This window comes from Neovison vison, chromosome 4 (assembly GCF_020171115.1).
Source record: "Neovison vison isolate M4711 chromosome 4, ASM_NN_V1, whole genome shotgun sequence".
NCBI lineage: Eukaryota > Metazoa > Chordata > Mammalia > Carnivora > Mustelidae > Neogale > Neogale vison.
The window spans coordinates 181,455,413-181,475,747 of record NC_058094.1 but is presented as its reverse complement, the minus strand read 5'-3'; the positions used below and the strand labels follow the sequence as shown (position 1 = coordinate 181,475,747).

The 20,335-nt window shown below is 41.1% G+C and overlaps 1 long non-coding RNA gene across 1 annotated transcript in view; it reads left to right on the top strand.

Moving 5' to 3' along the window:
- Nucleotides 1-20,335, top strand: part of LOC122904069 — an 88,567-nt gene that overhangs the window by 17,301 nt on the left and 50,931 nt on the right. Inside the window, exon 2 of the long non-coding RNA XR_006384143.1 lies at nucleotides 11,614-11,770. This is a non-coding gene — a long non-coding RNA (uncharacterized LOC122904069). The remainder of the gene's footprint in view (nucleotides 1-11,613; nucleotides 11,771-20,335) is intronic.

Genomic DNA, 20,335 nt, shown 5'->3' with positions numbered 1-20,335 from the left:
GGAGTTGCTACACTTGCCCAGATCAGCCACTTCAGGACTTCTTGTTATGTCTGGGAAATAATTCCCACTTGATTAAATTGGTAGAATCAGGTTTCTGTTGCATGTGTAGAAATGCAGTTTCAAACACACACACACACACACACACACACACACACACACACACACACACGTAGCATATAGGAAATATTACCACAATCTCTTGGGTCTCTTAAGTTTGAGAAACTTTCTCAGAGAAATGTGTGACCAGGAATCAGCCTTCCAAGCAGTGAACATTCTCCTTGAAAATTTTCTCCATTTTCTATGGAGGACATGCTGAAACATGTACCTAAAAAGGGAAAAAATTCTTATTCCCAGTCTGTACTGATAAAGTGAAGCAGAGCATTGAGCAAAGTGCCAAGAAAAACCTGACTTCACAGGTTCCTCATAGGAACGATTCATGTGATCAAGTCACAGATGATTTTTAGGCATTTTATGGGATCATTTTTTCCTTGACAGGTGTAGATCTGCTGTTAATGTCTACATTACTACTACTATTGCATAAATAACCTGAGAAAGATCTGTATAGTTCTGTATTTTAAAATGCTTTTGTTGTTTAGCTGAGAGGGTACCACACAAGGGTGACTTATCCTGCGGTGAATAAGCAGGGTGTCGTATGGTATCCCTGTGCCTTCAAATACTTGGGGAGCAATATGCATAGGAGAGACATTAAAGATTGGTCTTTTTGAGAAGTGACAGATTACCTAACACAGTAATCCATGCTTTCGGACAAATTGGTTTGAAAGGAAGACCGCTGGCTGTGTTCCAACACCAATAATACTATTAACAGCAGTGGCGGAGCAATGCCAGGAGGGCAGGGGGAGGCCTGCTTGGCAGACCTGGATCTGGAACATATGAGGGGAATAAGCTCAAAGAATTGTGTTTTTTTCTTGTTTTTCTGTTTACACTTAGCATTTGACAGCCACATAAGGGGCTGTTAACATTGAATGTTGCATAAATCTATACAGCTAAAGAACAGAACCAATTTTTAAGATAGAGAATTTTCCAGCAATTCATCTTGAACACAGAACTCCAGCATCCCTCATTCTCTGAGAGGCCTCCTGTTCCACCAGATAATTTATGACTCCCCCATTTTGGCATTTCATTAAGACGCAAAGCATTTGACAAACTATATTTTTAAAAAAAGTTTTCCGTGAATTGGTTTTGAGCAGGAGGAATTTATGATGAGTTGACTTAATCCTTGCTTTTCAGAGACTTCTAAAAAAAAGTTCTTTCTCTAAACAACGGAATTATGTGTAGTGGACTGTAGACCAGGCAGTGGGTAAGATGTCAGCGTTGCCGCGTGAAAGAAATCTCACCAAATGACTTCTTAAAGGCCCCTGTGTGCAGCCCAGCATTTGCGTCTGCCCGTCGAGCTAATTGCGCTGTCTGGGGATTGGCAGGCTTCCAGCTTCACCTGCACCACTTCCGCTCCCGAGCCCAGCCAGGTTGCCTCTGTATTCACTTACTACAACTAACCACTGTGAAATCATTCGCAGACCTTGGAAATAACATATGTAAGGTGATTTATTTATATATTTTGACTAATAATCTTAACTTGTCATTTCACTTTTAAAATTTGATAAACGGACTGGGAATTTGAAGAGGGAGCTGTTTGTGTTAAATTTATAACCCTGCTTCCTGGCATTTTGGAATTGGTTATTGCTTTTGGATTCCTTTTTTTGTCAGAGGTGTGTGCGCACACGTGTGTGTGTGTGTGCACATGCATGCGTGAGAGAGTTTGTGTGTGTGTGTGTGTGTGTGTAAGGTCCCCTACTCACTCTTTTCTGGTTTTTCTGATATATGCGTATGATATTATGAAGAGAATATTTGAGAGGTGTAGACTTCATTGGATGCATTGGTGTTTTTCAAATCTTTATGCACTGACAAAGAGGAAAACTGAAAAACGTGCATAGTGTCTTATTCGTGCAATTTTGGCCTTTTCTTGCCATGCTACCCACTATAAAATAAAATAGCATTTCAGGAACTGTTGTTATTTGACAGACAAATAGAAAAGTCAGACCCCCAAGTAGATGTGCTTGTTTGTTTTACCAGCCATTGCCAACTGCATGGAATTCAGTGATGTTCACAGTTACACTCTACTATGACCTGAATAGACATTGCCCTGTCTACTTCTATGACCAAAGAGCAATGTGTGGAGAGCTGTGACACACGTGTTTGGATATTTCATATCACAGTTGCAATTGCTCAAGGGAAAAATAGGAGGACAATTATTTTGACTGAATGCAGTTGACTGATACATTTCCTGCTAGTCTCTGCCTGTGCAGACACAGGTTTTTGTGGCTTGGGTAAACAGCCAACATTCTGGCAAAGAAAAATTAGAGGTGTGGCAATTATCTGCAGATAAATTCAGATTCAAATAAATAAATTCAGATAAAAAACTACTTGTCCTTGAAACACTTCCAAAGGGAAAATGGTTTTGTGGGGACTTCCTTAGATCAGAATCTAGCAAACTTTCTGTAAAGGCCAGAGAGTAACTATTTTATTTTATTTTTTAAATATTTTATTTATTTATTTGACAGACAAAGATCACAAGTAGACAGAGAGGCAGGCAGAGAGAGAGAGAGAGGGAAGCAGGCTCCCTGCCCAGCAGGGAGCCCGATGCAGGGCTCGATCCCAGGACCCTGAGATCATGACCCGAGCAGAAGGCAGAGGCTTCAACCCACTGAGCCACCCAGGTGCCCCGAGAGTAACTATTTTAGACTTCGCAGACCACATCAACTCCATTGTAGCCATGGGACTACTGTACCCAGGCTGAAGCAGCCACAGAGAGTACATAAAGGGGTAGGCATGGCTGTATCCATAAAACTTTATTTATAAAAACAAGCAGTGGACTGGATCTTGCCAACCCCGGATTTCGTCCCACTTCCTCATCTTACTGATGAGCAAATGGACGCAGCGAGATGGGGCAAATCGTTCAGAATCACCGGGCCAATCATCTCTCACCTCTGGCTCCCAGATGCCAGATTCCTCACCCAGACGGCTTCCCTTCGTTACTCCCTGAGGATCTTCAGTCTTGAAGTTGCGTAAACCTCGACTGCCAGTGATCGCTCTGCCTTGCGGGAGGGGAGTAGTCTGCGGAGAGCTGACCGAGGCTATTTATGGATGTTCAAATGAATCAAGATATAAGAAATCTGAAGTGTGTGCAAGCTACTTTTTTTTTCAAAATTGGTAATGTTTTTCATGGTGTTTTCTCCTGTCAGTCTTTTCGGTGGCCCAAGCTTTCCCGCACTTGTGCTGGTGAAGACCAGAGTCCAGGACTGGCTCAGAGTGCTGACAGTTCTTTGGGAAAGGTCTCAGGCAGAGATTGAAACATGGAGAACTGACCCTGTGCAGAAAGCAAAGAGGATGACAGGGTCTGCGATGGCTGAAGAAGGGAACAAATGGGGTGTTAAAGCTGAATTAGGCTGCGAAGCCTTCTGAGGTTCAGAACTCATCTGTCATGGGCACTTACTGCTTGCCTGCCCCGTGCCTGTTCCTTAAGCCACCGTGACTAGGGCAGGATTGTCCCATGTCACCCACCAGGTGGATCAGAAAGCCTAGTCACACTGTGAGAGCATGGTTCTGGCTGTGAGGGTGTCCTTCCTCAGGCCAGAGCTTTCTGTGGCCATGCTCTCTATAACAAAGAAGGCCCCTTGGCAGGAGAGAGAATGGCACCAACGGTATATCACCCAGAGCTGGGATGAACAGAAAGAGTTCTGGTGTCCGGCTTTCCTCGGCGATGCCCAGATCAGCTCTGATCCCTGTGGCCCTTCTCTGGCTCCGTGAACCAGAGCAGGACCTCCTGAAGACTGCCACCGCCACCCCCCAACTTTGCTTGATCTATTTTTAGTTGAATATTTGACATCGCAAATCAAACAGTCCTGTTTTTTTTTTTAAACCATATCATTGGTAAAAGTATCTGTCTTCAAATGTCAAGTTGTATATAAAGTGTATATTTTCATATAAAATCTGTTTCTTTTTAGCAAAACTGATGCCGCTATATTCCTCTGACATTCCTTATGCTCCTAAGAGAAGCAAAAGATACCTTTGAATGTCTTTTTAGGAAGAAATGTATAACTGTATCCAGAACTTTATGAGTTTATGTGCACACGCTCATAGGACACACACATACCATATCTATCCCTCCCTTTCAGTCTGAGAGCAAGGGTGTTATTTTGAGACACAGCTACTTTTCTTTTTTCTTTTTTTTTCCAATTTATTTATTTTCAGAAAACAGTATTCATTATTTTTTCACCACACCCAGTGCTCCATGCAAGCCGTGCCCTCTATAATACCCACCACCTGGTACCCCAACCTCCCACCCCCCCGCCACTTCAAACCCCTCAGATTGTTTTTCAGAGTCCATAGTCTCTCATGGTTCACTTCCCCTTCCAATTTACCCAAATTCCCTTCTCCTCTCTAATGCCCCTTGTCCTCCATGCTATTTGTTATAGACACAGCTACTTTTCACAAAAATAAAACTTCACAGAGGTTTAAGCCATGATAGAAGGATTGAGCTGTTGTTTTAAGAGTGCTTTCATTGCATAAGGGAATTCTTTGAGATTTGGATTCAGAATAGCTATATAAGTGGGCTCCTCTGATAAAGTCAAACAGAAGCTCCATGACAGAAAGCCAAGTGGAAAACTGGAAGAGAATATAAAATACTCAGTGTTCACAAACTATACATTTCAAGGAAAAAGATTCCATTTGATATACCCACTCTGCATGAGGCAATCCATAGCAATCTTGAGAAATAGCATATTTTCAAGTATCCTGTTGACTCTGTGCAACCAGGCCAACACTAGAGACAAATCTGTGGAAGAAAATGTCGATCATGTGGATTCCCCATAGTCCAGACATAAGACTTCATATACATGGAATCAAATGCCATGCACTCTTTGAAGCTTGGCTTTTTTTCACTCAGTGTATTTGGTGAGAATCATTCACGTTATTGAATGAAGCAACAAGCATTATTTATTTATTTATTTATTTTAAAAGATTTTATTTTATTTGGGGCATCTGAGTGTGTAAGGCATCTACCTTCGGCTCAGATCCTGATCTCAGGGTCTTGGGATCCAGCTCTGTATTAGGCTTCCTGCTCTGCTTCTCCTCCCTCTGCTTCTCCCCCTGCTTGCGCTCTCCCACTCTCTCTCTGTCAAATACATAAATAAAATTTATTTATTTTAGATAGAGAGAGAGAGGGAGAGAGTGCATGTTTGTGAACCTGGGGGAGAAACAGAGGGGGAGAGAGAGGGAGAGAGAAGGAATCTCAAGGAGGGAGGTGGGGCTTGATCTCACGACCTGGGATCGTGACTTGAGCTGAAACTAACAGTTGGTCACTTAACCAACTGAGCCACCAAGGCGCCCCTGTTTTTTTTTTGTTTGTTTGTTTGTGTTGTGTGCGTTGTTTTATTTTGTTTTGTTTTTGTTAATATTCCATTTTATGAGTATACCATAATTTATTTAACTATTTTGTTGCTGATGAAAATTTGGCTTTTTAAGTTTGGAGCTGTTACACATTAAGGTGCTAAAAATATTCTTGAACATATCTTTAAAAAAAAATTTTTTTTTTAAGTAATCTCTACACCCAACATGGGACTTGAACCTACAACTCCAAGATCACGAGTCAAATGCTCCACCAAATGAGCTAGCCAGGTGCTTCTCTTGTATTTATCTTTTAGTGGACACATGTACTCTTTTCTCTTTGTTAATATCCCCAAGAGTGGAATTGTTGGGTCATAGGACAGGCTTATGTTTAGATCTGGTAGATAATGCTAACCAGTTTTCCAAAGCAATTATACAAATATACACCTGCCAGAAATCTTCATATCTTCATTAACATTTGGTACTGTAAGTCCTTTTAACTTTAGTTCTATTGGTGGTCTTATACCGATATCTCCTTGTGATTTTAATTTGTATTTCTTTGAAGACTAGTAAAGTTCAGCTATTTTTATATGCTTACTGGCCACTTGTTTAACCTTTTGGAAAGTTCAAGATTTTTTTTTTTATATTATTATCCCTTATTTTTAAAAAAAAATTTAAAATATTTTTTATTAACATATAATGTATTATTAGCCCCAGGGGTGCAGGTCTGTGAATCACCAGGTTTACACTTCACAGCACTCATCAAAGCACATACCTTCCCCAATGTCCATAAACCAACCACTCTCTCCCTATCCCCCTCCCCAGCAACCCTCAGTTTGTTTTGTGAGATTAAGAGTCTCTTATGGTTTGTCTCCCTCTCGATCCCATCTTGTTTCATTTATTCCTTTCCTACCCCCCCAAACTCTCCACGTTGCCTCTCAGCTTCCTCATATCAGGGAGATCATATGACAATTTTCTTTCTCTGATTGACTTATATCGCTAAGCATAATACCCTCTAGTTCCATCCATGTCATCGCAAATGGCAAGATTTCATTTCTTTTGATGGCTGCATAGTATTCCACATCTTCTTTGTACATTCATCTGTTGATGGACATCTAGGTTCTTTCCATAGTTTGGCCATTGTGGACATTGCTGCTATAAACATTCAGCTGCATGTGTCCCTTCAGATCACTACATTTGTATCTTTAGGGTAAATACCCAGTAGCATGATTGCTGGGTCATAGGGTAGCTCTATTTTCAACTTTTTGAGGAACTTCCATGCTGTTTTCCAGGGTGGCTGCACCAGCTTGCACTCCCACCAACAGTGTAGGAAGGTTCCTCTTTCCCCGCATACTTGCCAGCATCTGTCATTCCCTGACTTGTTAAAGTCCAATATTTTTGTTCACTTTTATAAAACATTGGGTTGTCATTTTCCTTATTGATTTGTAGGGTCTCTCTGTATATTTTGGGTACTAGTCATTTGTCAGACTTGTGAATTATAAATAATCTTCTCCAAATCTGTAGTCTTTTTTTTTTTTGAAGAAATGATACCAATTCTATTTTTTTAAAGATTTTATTTATTTATTTGAAAGAGAGAGCAAAAGAGCCAGAGAGCACAAGTGGGGGGAAGGCAGAGGGAAACAGAGAGGAGGCTCTGCAGGGAACCCCCTGTGGGGCTCAATCCCAGGACCCTGAAATCATGACCTGAGCCAAAGGCAGATGCTTAACCAACTGAGCCACATAGGTGCCCCCAAATCTAATTAATGTTGGGTTATGATGAACAGAATTTCTTAATATTAAGAAAGTTTACTTTTTCAAACTTTTGAAGTTAAGGCTTTTTGTGTTCTGTTTAAGAAATCTTTGGCCACCCCAAGGTTATGATAATATTCTCTCATCTTTTCTTTTAGAAGCTTCATTGTTTTGATCTTCATATTTAAGTCTATGATCTGTATAGAATTAATTTTTTTATATAGTGTGAGGTAGGAGATCAGAATTCATTTTTCTATATGCAGATCCATTGACCCAGCAACATTTATTAAAAATATTCTTTACTGAATTACAGTGTACTGTTACAGTAGATCAGATGACAATACATGTATGCATCTATTTTTTTTTAAGATTTTATTTATTTATTTGACAGAGAGAGATCACAAGTAGGCAGAGAGGCAGGCAGAGAGAGAGAGAGAGGAGGAAGCAGGCTCCCTGCTGAGCAGAGAGCCCGATGCGGGACTTGATCCCAGGACCCTGAGATCATGACCTGAGCCGAAGGCAGCGGCTTAACCCACTGAGCCACCCAGGCACCCTGCATCTATTTTTGAAGTCTCTATCTTTTTCCATTGGTGCATTTCTCAATGCCTGTGCTTCCATAACTATCTTTACTGATATAGCTTTATAAGTTTTATATCCAATTACATAAGTCTTCCAGATTTGATCGTTAAGATTTCCATGGCTAGGGCGCCTGGGTGGCTCAGTGGGTTAAGCCGCTGCCTTCGGCTCAGGTCATGATCTCAGGGTCTTGGGATTGAGTCCCGCATCGGGCTCTCTGCCGAACGGAGAGCCTGCTTTCCTCTCTCTCTCTCTCTCTCTGCCTGCCTCTCTGCCTACTTGTGATCTCTCTCTGTCAAATAAATAAAATCTTAAAAAAAAAAAAAGATTTCCATGGCTAGTCCTTTGAATTTTCATATACATTTTAGAATAAGCCTGTTAGTTTCCACAAAAAGCCTGCTGGGATTTTGATTGGGATCACATTGAATTTATAATCTTATTAAGGAGAATCAACAGTCAAACAATATTGAGTCTTCTAATCTGTGAATATGGTGTATCCTTTAATCTATTTAAGTCTTTCAGTATTCCCATCAGTGCTTTGTAGTTGTTGGTATATGGGTCTTTCACATTTTTTGTTAGACTTATTTCTAGGTATTTTATGATTTTTGGTGCTTTGTGTACGACATTTTAAACATTTAATTCTAATTGTTTTTAGTGTTACCTAAACATACAATTTTGTATCCAACAACCTTGGTAAGTTAACCTCTAATAAATGTAATAGTTTGTAGTTTCATTTGGATTCTCTCTGTATACTTAATCATGTGGTCTATGAATACTGAAGTTTTGCTTTTTTCCTTTCCAATTATTTTACCACTTATTTCTTTTTCTTGTCTTATTTTACTGGGTGGGGCCTCTAGTATAATACTGAATAGGAGGGATATGAGAGTGTTGGATGTAGAGTTTTGCAGATATCCTTTATTAGGTTAAGGACTTTCTATGCTATTCCCAGTTTACTGGGAGCTATTTTTTTTTTTTTTTAAATCATGAACAGTTACCAAATTTTATCAAATGCTGCATCTTTGAGTATATTTGTCATATATATAGGAGGTGCATATGAGATATGACTGTTTGAGATGAGCACATTTCTTTGTTTATTCTGTTAATGTGATTAATTATTACTTTATTTCAGAATGTTGAATCAACTTTGCATTCCTCAAGTAAATCCAATTTGGTCATGATCTGATATATATATATTTTTTATCTACTGTTAGATATGATTCATTAATATCTTGCTTAGGATTTTTGCATCTGTAGTTTTCTTATGCCAGGGTCTGATACCAATGTTAAGGTCTTCACCAAAAAGTTGCGAAAGTCTCTCTCTCTCTTTTTTTTTTTTTTGGAAGTTTTGTGCAAGAATTCACAATTAAAGCAACTTGAATATGTGATTTGTTTTGTGGAAAGTCTTTATATATTTAATTTCTTTAATAGATGTAAGAATATTCAGATTTTCTATTATATTAGTTTTGGTAAAATGTGTTTTACTGGAATATGTTTATTTCACTATATTTTCAAATTTATTACCATGAAGTTCTTCATAATATTGTCTTATCTTTTAAATATCTGTAGGATTTCTGCAGATATTCTCTTTTTAATCCTTAGAATTGGTTACTTGTGTTGTCTTTCTTTTTCAAAATTAGCCTTGCTAGATACTTATGAATTTTATTAATATTTTCAAGCTATCAGCTTTTTGGTTTGTTGATTTTTCTCCATTGTATATTTATTTTATCATTGATTTATGCACTTACCTTTATCATAGCTTCCTTTTATTTTTCTTGGGTATAATTTGCTGTTTTACCTCCAAGTTTCCAATATGATATATTATGTTGCATATAATATATTATATGCAAATAATATATTCATTTATATTTTAATATTCACCTTTAATTCTGTAAGTATGACTTTAAGTACTGTTAGCTGCATTCCAAAGGTTTTGATATACTGTATTTTCACTTCACTCAAAATATTTTTTCCATTTCCATTTTGATTTCTTTGATGATCTCTGAGTTCTTTAAAAGTGTGTTGCTTAATTTCCAAGTACCTGGTGATTTTCTATTTCACTTTCTGGTATTGATTTCTCACTCAATGCTACTATGATCAAAGAAAATACTTTCATTTCAATCTTTTGAAACTCGTTGAACCTTCTTTTGGTCCAGTTTATTTTTGTACGTGTTTCATATGCACTTAGAAAGAATGTGTATTCTCCAGATGGTTTTAAATATACCAATTAGGTCAAGTTGGTTAATCATGCTTCAAATTGTCTGTGTGGTTTTTTTTTTTTTTAATTGTCTGTGTTTTTTACTGATCTTTTACCTGTAGTTCCATCAGTTACTGAGAGAGGTGTTTCAAAGCTGGTGCTAGTCTGACTCTGGAGAATGTGGGCAGGGCTGCCTTCTACAGCCGCAGAGGCTGTCCCTGCCATTACGGAATATGTGAATGGCACTTCCTGGAGGTGTGGGTTGACACTTAACGTTGAAAATGAATGTCAGCCTGGGCCCTGATAGGTCACGCAACGTCAAGATGAGCCAGAGGCCTGTGTTAAACATTTTAGTGCCATATTTGAGTTCACAAGTCAAACTGTGGTTTATATACTTGGCTTCTGTGGCTATTTTCTTTGCTCTGCTATGTCTTCTTTAAGTAAGGCCATAGAAACATCAACTTTCCCCTTCTAATTTCCCTCAACTCCCTTCTCCTCTCCATCTCCCCATTACCTCCATGTTATTTGTTACACTCCACAAATAAGTGAAACCATAGAGACTATGGACTCTGAAAAACAACCTGAGGGTTTTGAAGGGGCAGGGGGTGGGAGGTTGGGGGAGCCAGGTGGTGGGTATTAAGGAGGGCATGTATTACATGGAGCACTGGGTGTGGTGCATAAACAATGAATTCTGTTACCCTGAAAAGAAATTAAAAAAAAAGAAAAAGAAAAAGAAAAGAAACACCAACTTTCCCTAGGCTGTAGAGCACACACGAAGGTTCTGGCCAAGGTCTATGTGAAGACCTGAGGAGTGTGAATGTCGATAGGAATAACACAGATGCTGAGAGATACATGGTAATTACTTTTTACCTGTGGAGATTTACCTCCTTAGCAGTTTCTGATTTGGGAAATGGGACTTGACACTGGCTGAAGCATGGGTTCAAACATGTCCCCCAAACTTACTTCTGAGCGGTGAACACTTCCAGATGGGGGAATGAATGTGCTGGCTTCACACTGTGGCTCCGGGCTTGGTACTGGTGAGGGTACTTACTTAACAAGTACGTGTAGACTTCTTTGGAGCACAGGGTTGAGGAAGAACAAAGATTTTGGAATTCAGAAGGACCTAACATTGAATCCTATTTTTGCATTTTCTTGCTCTGTGGCGAGGACAAAATCATAGGTTCTCCAAGCCTCAGTGCTTCTCTCTGTAAAACCTGATTCATATGGTCTGTGGTTAAGATGAAGTAAGTAGGAAGCTTCTAGCAACTGTGCTTGGCTATAGAGAAAACTAGCACATGCTAGTTCCTCCTCCTCTTTTCCCAGTGTCTCAAGTGACCCAACTGAAGAATGACACTCTTTTTGGGTTAGGGTTGGTGACAGACTATGGGGTTGGCTGAGGAGCTCAGCCCTGGAATAACGCTGGGAGTAGAAAGGATTGGGGTCTGCAGGACTGAGAAGCCTGTTGAACAACAGCCAAGTTTTCTCACAAAAGGAATGAGGACGGGTCCACAGCCATATTAGAATCTACGTATTGCTGTTGACACTGCTGTGGGTACTAACCTCAGGAGAACTGTGAGCCAGCCAGGAAAGAAAGACCTGACTGGCACTCCAACTTCTGTCCAAACGTGGAAAAGGTCCTCACACATCGGAAGTCGGCCCAGATGTAATTCTCCTGTTTTACTTTTGCACAGGACTGGGATCTGTTAGCACTCATCGCATTCTGAGATTTGTAGTAAAGCACCTCAGAGGGAAAAGTTCTTGCCAGTGACTGAAGGAGGCCTGGTCGTTTGGGCTCAGCAGGAACTCCAACAGGAGTGGAAGCGTCGACTCAGGCTGGGAGCAAATCAGGTAGGCAAATCAGGTAGGAAGACTTACTTGGAGGGCTTGTGTGGGAGGCTCTGGGAGCCCTAGCGTCTCTCTGGTAGGGTATCCAGGTTGAACTGGAGTAATGGAGAACAGGCATTCTGAGGGTATTCTGTAGCTATGAACCTGTCTAAATTGTGAGAATAAGTTACAGGCTAAGCATGAGGCAGGTATGTATTTTGTAAGGTCTAGTCCCGGGACGGACTTCGTCTTTGGCAGGTTGCATTGAAGATTCCAGAGTTTTCTCCTGCCTTGGTGGGAGATAAGGTAGCAGGTGGTTAGTGATATCTGCAGTGGCACAAGGAGGGGCTGGTCGACCCAAGGAGGGCTCTTTCTTTTTTGATTTCTTTTAGAATTTAATTTTAATTTTTCTCAAAGGAATATATTTACATGATGGGAAAAATGATGATTCCACAGGGCGTTCATGAGAACAGCCATCCCTGATCTCACCTCTCTCCCCATCCCCGAGTCCTGCCTCTTTCCCCCACTGCCCCCTCCCCAGAGGCAAACCACTTCCACTTTTTACAAGCTATAGATTCTTATGTCCATATTTTCTCTTCTTCTTTTATGAAGGAAGAATTCAAACAGACATGGAAGTTGGGAGAATAGTATGAGAAACCCCTGATCCCATCACTTGCCCTCAACCATTTTTATCACATGGCCAGACTCTCTTCATTTCTCTCTCTCTCCACTCCCAGATGAGTCGTCTCATCTCTAAATAAGTTATTATGACTCTACAAATAAGGAATCTTGTTTTTAACATAAACACGTACCATCATCTCCTTAGCCTCGTCACATATCTGGTGTTTAAAGTAATTGATGATCTTATCATTTTTAAAAGATTATTTTGCCTCATAATTTTTAAATAACATGCTTATATTTGAGTTGCTTGTTTTCAAATCCAATAGCCTGGTTGCTCTCTTCCAGGGATCCCCATCTATTTTAGAACAAGTCTGCGAATCACTGAAGGGCACAAAGGTGGCCATAGGTGGCTTCTGATGGTTTCCCAGCTGGGGTCCCTCCCCTGTGGCTACCCCACCCCCCTCCACCAACCCCTGCAGATGCGGCATTCAGAGCAGCTGTGTCCTGAGATTAGCTAATGTGTGGCTTTTTGTTTTTACTTTGTGAATGAATGAGAGTGCAGTTGGAAACCAGTATTGTAAAGCGGACTTACGTAATCACGCTCATTCACTCTGGCCACTGGGAAAACAGCAGTGGCGAGTCGCATTATTTCTGAGGTAGCCAGTGTGGTGTAATGGAAAGACATCATGACTTTTGGAACTAGAGAGCTGGGGTTTAAAGCCATGCTCTGTCACCTAGCAGCTATGTGACCTTGGAAAAATGACATAACCTCTTTGTTTCTCAGTTTTCATATGTGTGATGCAGCATAGCAATACTTATCTCTAAGGGAAGTTGTTGTAAGGACTCAATGAAATGACACACACAACACACTGGAATGGTACTTGGCACATAGTAGGGGCATAATAAATTCTCATGCTTTCTGTCTCTCAGGATATACATGTATATGCTGCATATATGTGGATATGGGTGTGTGAATATATGTATTTCCAAATATAGTATTTTACTTTTTAGAGCTAGATGGACAACAAACCCAACTCAGTTTTATTATGCATATTTATCACTGTATTTATTTAAAAATTATCTGGCCTTTCTGTTTAAACCTCCACTTATGACTGCCTAAAATAAAAAATATAAAACAACTCCTTTTAGTAAAATGTCCTTAATTCAAATTAAGATTTCAAATGATAGAAGTAAAAAAAAAAAAGTAACTTATTCGTTTCATATAATGCTAACTAATTGAATGTAAATCCCTTCCTCTTAGCTGGGCTTGCTTTAATGAATGCATGACTCCCGTAGTTAAAAGTGGTTTAGTCAGGGCTCTTCTGGTTGCAAGGGACAAAAGCCCATACCAGCTTGCTTAAGCATAGAGGAATTTTACCAGCTCACAGATGCCAGAAGTCTAGATGTGGAGTTGTCTTCAGTTATGTCCCGATCCGGGGGCTCATCAAGCATTGCTAGATTTCTCTTCTTCCTCTTGCTGTCTCTCAGCTCTATGCATTGGCGTTAGTCTGTAGTTTCTTCCAATTCTCAAAGGTATTCAGGGTAGCCACCTGATGTCTCTAGTTCCTATTGTCCTCTCAGTCCTCAGTCCCAGGGGAAGAGGATCTTTTCTTCCCCAGGATCTGCAGATCACCTTTCAGGGAAGACTCATGTTGGCTCTCTCCCGGTCACGTGCTCTGAGGGAGGGTGAGAGCACAGCATGGGGACAAGGTCAGTTGCTAGGATAGACAATCTCACCAGGACCAAATAGAGGGAGAGAGGTGATTCTCTGGAGGAGAAGCGGAGAGTTGATATCATATAAGGATACGGTTTAAGGAAAAATAATTGTATCACTTACATAGTTTATTTGTGAAATGATTATTGGTCATACTAGCACAATCAATATATGATAATTTTATCAAACTGAAAAGGAGAGTTTTAAGTTGGACTGTAAGGCAGGAGCCTATATGGATTAGCAAAAACTCAAGCAAAGTCTTTGCTCATAGTAAGCAATAGGCGTGACGGGTGAGATTTATTTAGGCTGCCATGTACCAGGCCATCTGCTGACCCTTCACGTGGCATCTTATATAATCCTCACACATGATGACACAAGGTCACACAGCTGGCATTCACGCTGAAGTCGGCTTGTTCTAGAACCCCAATTCCCATCTGTTGTGCCCTGAGATATATCCCATTAAAAACATTCTCACTGAAGACATGTTGAACTCTACTGGGCATCAAGCACACTGGTGGGACTGATAAAGCATCCCTTTGCTTGTAGGCACGGGGAGATTCCCTTGGGTGTCTATTGCACAAGTGTGTGCTGGGTTCCACCACCTAGCTGACCTAGCAAGGGACATTTACAGGCACAAATAGCTCAGTGAGATTGACACCAAGAAATGCCCAGGCTCCATTTTTGTGCTGGATCGTTGCAGTAGTTTCTGTGGGTGTCTTTCCTGGACCCATACATTATCAAGGCTCTGCTAAGAAAGTGAAGGTTGGACTATAAAGTATCAGTCTAACCTTAAACCAGTAGAGCAGCGAGTCAAAAATATTCAGAGTCTGCTCACATCAACATAATCCGAGTGAATCAACCCCAAGGACAAGCCAAAATGAGCAAAGAAAGGCATGTAAATGACATAGGATCATCAGAGGCAGGGGGAAAAAAAGATGCAAAATTGATGAAGCCAGCTATATGATATTTTCTAACCTACTTTCCGTCATCTTTTTGGCTACAGGGGCCACAGGCGCACCCTAAGTCCCCAAGTCCTTGAAGCTGACAAGGAAGAAAAAGGATGTGTGTGTTTATTCTACGTGCATGCATGAGAGCGTGTGCGAGTGTTTAAATTCCTGGCCAGCAACTCTGTCGTATGTGTTAAGTGGCTGAAAAATTAGGAGAGTGCCAGGCTCTGCTTTAATTGGATTTTCTAATGCATAAATAAAAGGAAGGGGAGGGAGATTCATTCTTTGATCGATGTCTCCCCTCAGAGTGTGCCCAGCTGGTCTAGAGTCCCTCTCTTGCCTAATTAAGGGGCCTTATTCAGCTCACGCTCAGAGCTGCCGCCTGTGTGCTGGTCTGGAAGCTGACATCAAGCCCATGGGACCAGAAATGCCTCTAGGGGTGGAGCGGGGACAGAAGACTGGATCCCTAAATTGTTCTGGAACCCATACAGGAACGAATGATGACATAATGGACAGCAGAGGAACATGAAGTCCAATTCTGGTCTGGAGAAAAAATGGCTTCAGGGGAGGCTCAAAAATATACCCCAAACGTTTACCTGTAGGAGGCTTAATGAAGATTAGCCCGGGAGGCTTTTGGAGATCAGCCTGTTGTGGGCTGGGAACCCAGGGAAGCAAGCTGGGCACTTAGGGCACAAAATTTTAGGAGACAATCACTCTCCGGTATTTGCGATGCTACAGTGAGAGGGATCTTCCAACCATATAAATATGAGTGCCCTGAAGATGGAGTCCAAAGACCTTAAGGTTACAGAAGTGCTTCTCCCATTTTTACGTGCCTCCAAATCACCAGCTGAGCTCTTGAACATAAAATGCAGATTCTAGGTTAGTAGGTCATGGGCTGGTCTTGAGATTCTACATTCCAACAAGCTCTTGGGTGATGCTGAGGCTACTGGTCTGGGAACCACACTCAGTACAGTGAAGATTCCAACCAAGTAAGGCCATGAGTGATATCCAGTCTGCCACCCGTTCTTACACATAAAGTTTTATTGGAACACATTCACTTCCATGTTGTCTGTAGGTATCTTCTTGATACAGTGGCAGAGTTGAGAAATTTTGACAAAGACGCTGTTGACAATACAGCCTAAAATATTTACCATCTGTCCTTCACAGAAAAGTTTGCTGATCCTGGTTTACAAAATCTTTTTTGTTTTTTGCTCATATTTCAGATAAAAGCCATGTACTTCAATTTCTAGAGCTTTCCAAATGAAGTTACTTCTCTTTTGATGTTCTGTCCCTTCTCTTTCTTACCTGTTACTTTGTCATTCTGATCTCAGCTTAGATATTATTTTTCCCATGATGCCTTGTTTGATGTCCCAAAACTGAGTTAGGTGACCCTCATATATATTGTCAGAGTCTTGATCTTCCTATTGAGACACTAATTGCCCTGGGCTATAGTTGCCAATTTCATCATTTCTCTTTCCCATTAGGAAATACACTTCTTAAGAGTAAGGGCAATAGCTGTTAGTTCTTGCGTTCCAACCACCAGGCACATAGTTTCCGGTTTTAAATTTGATAATTTTATGACAACTTTGGACACCTTTCTTATTTTTAAGTTCCTTGAATGGAGAGAGATCTTGGCATTCCAGAGGATCTCTACCCAGTCTGCTTCCCATTACTGGTCTCCTTGAAGAGGAGGAAATACTCAGTGGTCCTCCAGTCTAGTGGGAATAATGCCAACACACACAGACACACACAGAGACACAGAGACACAAACACACACACACACACACACACAAGCGATTGTCAGTTCAGATTCCTGCATTGGCCCGAGGACCTACATATCTTTTGAGATTAAAAATATCTGGCAATTGAAATTGAAGAATCGATCTGGTTTTCCTAGACTCTTCTACACTGGGTTGCTTAAGAGCTTCAATGAAAGTGTTAGCTGGAAAGGATAGTGAAACTCTTGCTTATGATGATTCTTGAATTATAGTTATCCCTGCTCTCCTTTAACAGAGAGAATGGAAATCCAGTTCAATGGATCATTTTGAGAAAATAAGCAACCATGAGGTCAATTGCCTCTTTTAAGAGACCAAGCAGTGGTTTTCAAAGCTCATTTCCACTCAGCAGGGCCAGTGGAATCTTGGTTGAAGAGCCAAAGTCTGCTCAATGAGTCGCTGTGGGCCAGCCTCAGGTCTGGCTGCTGCAGACAGGCCCCCACAGTTCCCTCAGATTCTTCCTTGAACAACACAGCGTGTGTTTCCAGGGTGGCCCTTGGGCAGCAGGAAGTGGTGTCCAGTGGTGAGGCCTGAAGACGTTAAGCCAACCATTGACTGAAGGTTGGTAAGATGATCTGGGTGAGATGGGCCGATATAACCAGATGTACCTCAAACCACTTATTGTTCCATTCTTCCCTGAGATGTTTAAATCATCACCATGATGTTTGCACATCATGAGGCATTCACCTCCTTTCCTCACACTCTTCAATTCTGCCTGTTTAGGGCAAGTTCCACCAGGCCCCAGTCCCTTGAGTTCATAGTTAACTATCAGAATCTATGTACATCTAGTGCCGCGGCTTTGTCCATATCACAGATGAGTACTTATGACTTTTTAATATCATAAGCATTTCCTCCACAATTTCTCTCACTTTTTTTTTTCCCAGTGAGAGAAAAGCTCCTTAGGAGAAACTATGTAACTCTAGAAACACCAGCCAGCATTCGAGACATCTTGTGACAATGAAAAGCCAAATTCCAGATGTTGGGTTTTGATTCTCCAAAGCAATGTGTGCAGGGATCACGGGCAGGTCAAGAACTAGTTAGAGAACTCCTGGTCCCCCCCCAGCCCTCTGATGCACTCAGAGTTAAGAGTTCAAGGAAGACAGCTGAAAAAAACTTTAAGGGACAGGTCAAGGAGGGCAGCACCTTGACCCTCTCTGCTGAGCAAGCAATAATCTTCCAACTTAGGATATCTGGCCTATCTTCCTATCTTCTGCTCTCAATAAACTTGTACCAATGGCCATCTGAAGCAGGGAAGATAGGGCTAGGTGCTTGGAGAAGAGAACGTGTTCATTTTCATTTTCCTTGGTGCAGTCTGAATACGTTGAATGAGTTACTTCTGGATTTTTTTGAGGTTTGACTCCCCCTTACCCACTTTAAAATATGAAATAGCTGCTCACTTCTCTATTTTGGTTTTGTCATAGCTGAGATTTTTCAGGCCACACACAGACATACTTTTTAGTTTTGGCAAAGAGTAAACAGCCAAGGCTCATAAATTACATCCATAAATATTTGGTGTACTTAGATGTATTGAGGGGTTTCAAAGGGAAGGAAAGAAAACCAAGAGGGGGTAAAAATAAGCTTTATCTAGAGGTAAGTGAAATCCTTTATTGTATGAAGACTTGAAAGCAGTCACCAAGAGACAAAAACGAACTTTTGAAGTTTTCAAAGGAATCATCTTCTGCTCCCATTGTACATAGCAAGGAAAATATCTCTTGATTTCAATATTTTTGGATTAAGTGTCCCAATGACAGGGTGAAGAAATAGTTGCTTTTAAGAGTCAATGAATCATGAAGAAAAAGAAACCGGTCCTGGAACTAATCAGTGATCTAATATGGAACTGCTCTGGGGTCAGACAGTGGGCAGGAGTCAAAGAATCCGGCTTCTCGTCTTCCATTCCTTGGGGGAAGCCAGCACTGCTCTCCCGGGTCTGAAAGAGAAAACTTGGTGTGTCCTCTGTTAAGAGACTAAAGCACAGATCTTCGCATACAGCAGAAAGGATGCTGGATAGGAATGGTGCTTGCATCGGGAAGAAACTCTTCACTTCCCAAGAGTATTTGCCTCCGGATTTATCTAGCAGATTGCCTCAGTGTATGTTTAAAATAGGATTTAATTCCCAGAACTTCAATTGCCAGAAAGTTTTTTAGGGAGTTATTCTTGTGCTGGCCAACTTCTCAGGCTTATAAAGGTATCCGCTCCATTATTATGTCACTTCTCTTGCTCACAACCTCTGGTGTCTCCCCATTGTCTCCTGTAAGCTTTCTCAGTCTTGGCATTCTTGATATTGGGCCGCCGTCATGGGCACTGTAGGCTTTTTAACAGTGTCCCTGACATCTGTCTACTGGCTGCCAGTGCCATCCCCACTCTCAGTTGTAACAATCAAACATGTCTCTAGACATTGCCAAATGTTTTTCCATGGGGGTGGGGGTGAAGAGCCTCCAGCTGAGAACCACTAGTCTATCAAATAAAGAGTGTAGGTATTTCTTTCTCCAGCACCAAAAGTTTGGTCCCCACCTTCCTCACCCTCTCCTTGAAGCACATTTGTCTCTGAGGCCCCATGATACAAATTTTGTTCATTATTGTTCTTTGTCCATGTATCCTCCTCCCTTGATGCCTTTCTTTTTGCTTGTTCAGTATAAATCCTTCCCCATCTTTAAATAGTATGTCTCCAATCCCATCTTCTTCAGTTCTTAACTCACATTTTTTCTCTTTCTAACACAGGCAGTGTTTATTGTCCCCCTTGCGTTATCTCGGCCAATAGAACTCCAGATATGGTTAGGGCAAGCTGAGAGCAGGGAGATTTTTAGCTCTTGGGGACAGCCCTGGAGAAGAATCAAGGACCCAGAAATGACCACCTGGAATAGCCCAAGAGTTTCTGTTACTCTCAGGGGCCCAGATGTTGCTGAGAGTGGACCAGACCCTATGAAGCTTTACAGTAGGTTAGGGGTGATGCCTGGTGATCACTTCAGGAGATGATTCTAGAAATTCAGATGGGGGACAAGGAACATGGTGGGGATGGGTGCCAACACTGAGGACTAGTGTTATTGTGTGCCAGCATCTTGGCATCGCATAACCTATTTCAGATAGTCAATGGTGACACCAAGTGGATAGCTTTGAAGTGTAAGTACTACACGATCCCATCAGCTTCTCCTCTAGCCACTTCTGATGATAATGATGATGATGATGATGATGATGGCGACAGTAATTTTATTACTTAGAGTGGCCAACTATCCCAATTTGCCTGGGATGGGTTGTGAGGAGAGCCTGGGACTTTCAGTTTTAAAGTTAGGAGAGTCCTGGGGATACGGGGATGAGTTGGTCACCCTACTACCACTTATCACCACTGCAACAATCACCGCAATCATTACTGCAGCTTCTAGTGTTCTCTGTTACATACGATTTAAGTGATCTCAATTTTATGCAGTGGTAACTGAAAGTTACTTTAGAAAAAAAGACTTTTTAAAAATCTGTAACATATAATCCAAGAAAAAAAAAACTGTGCCTATCACCCCAACACCTTTCACCTGGAAGTCAG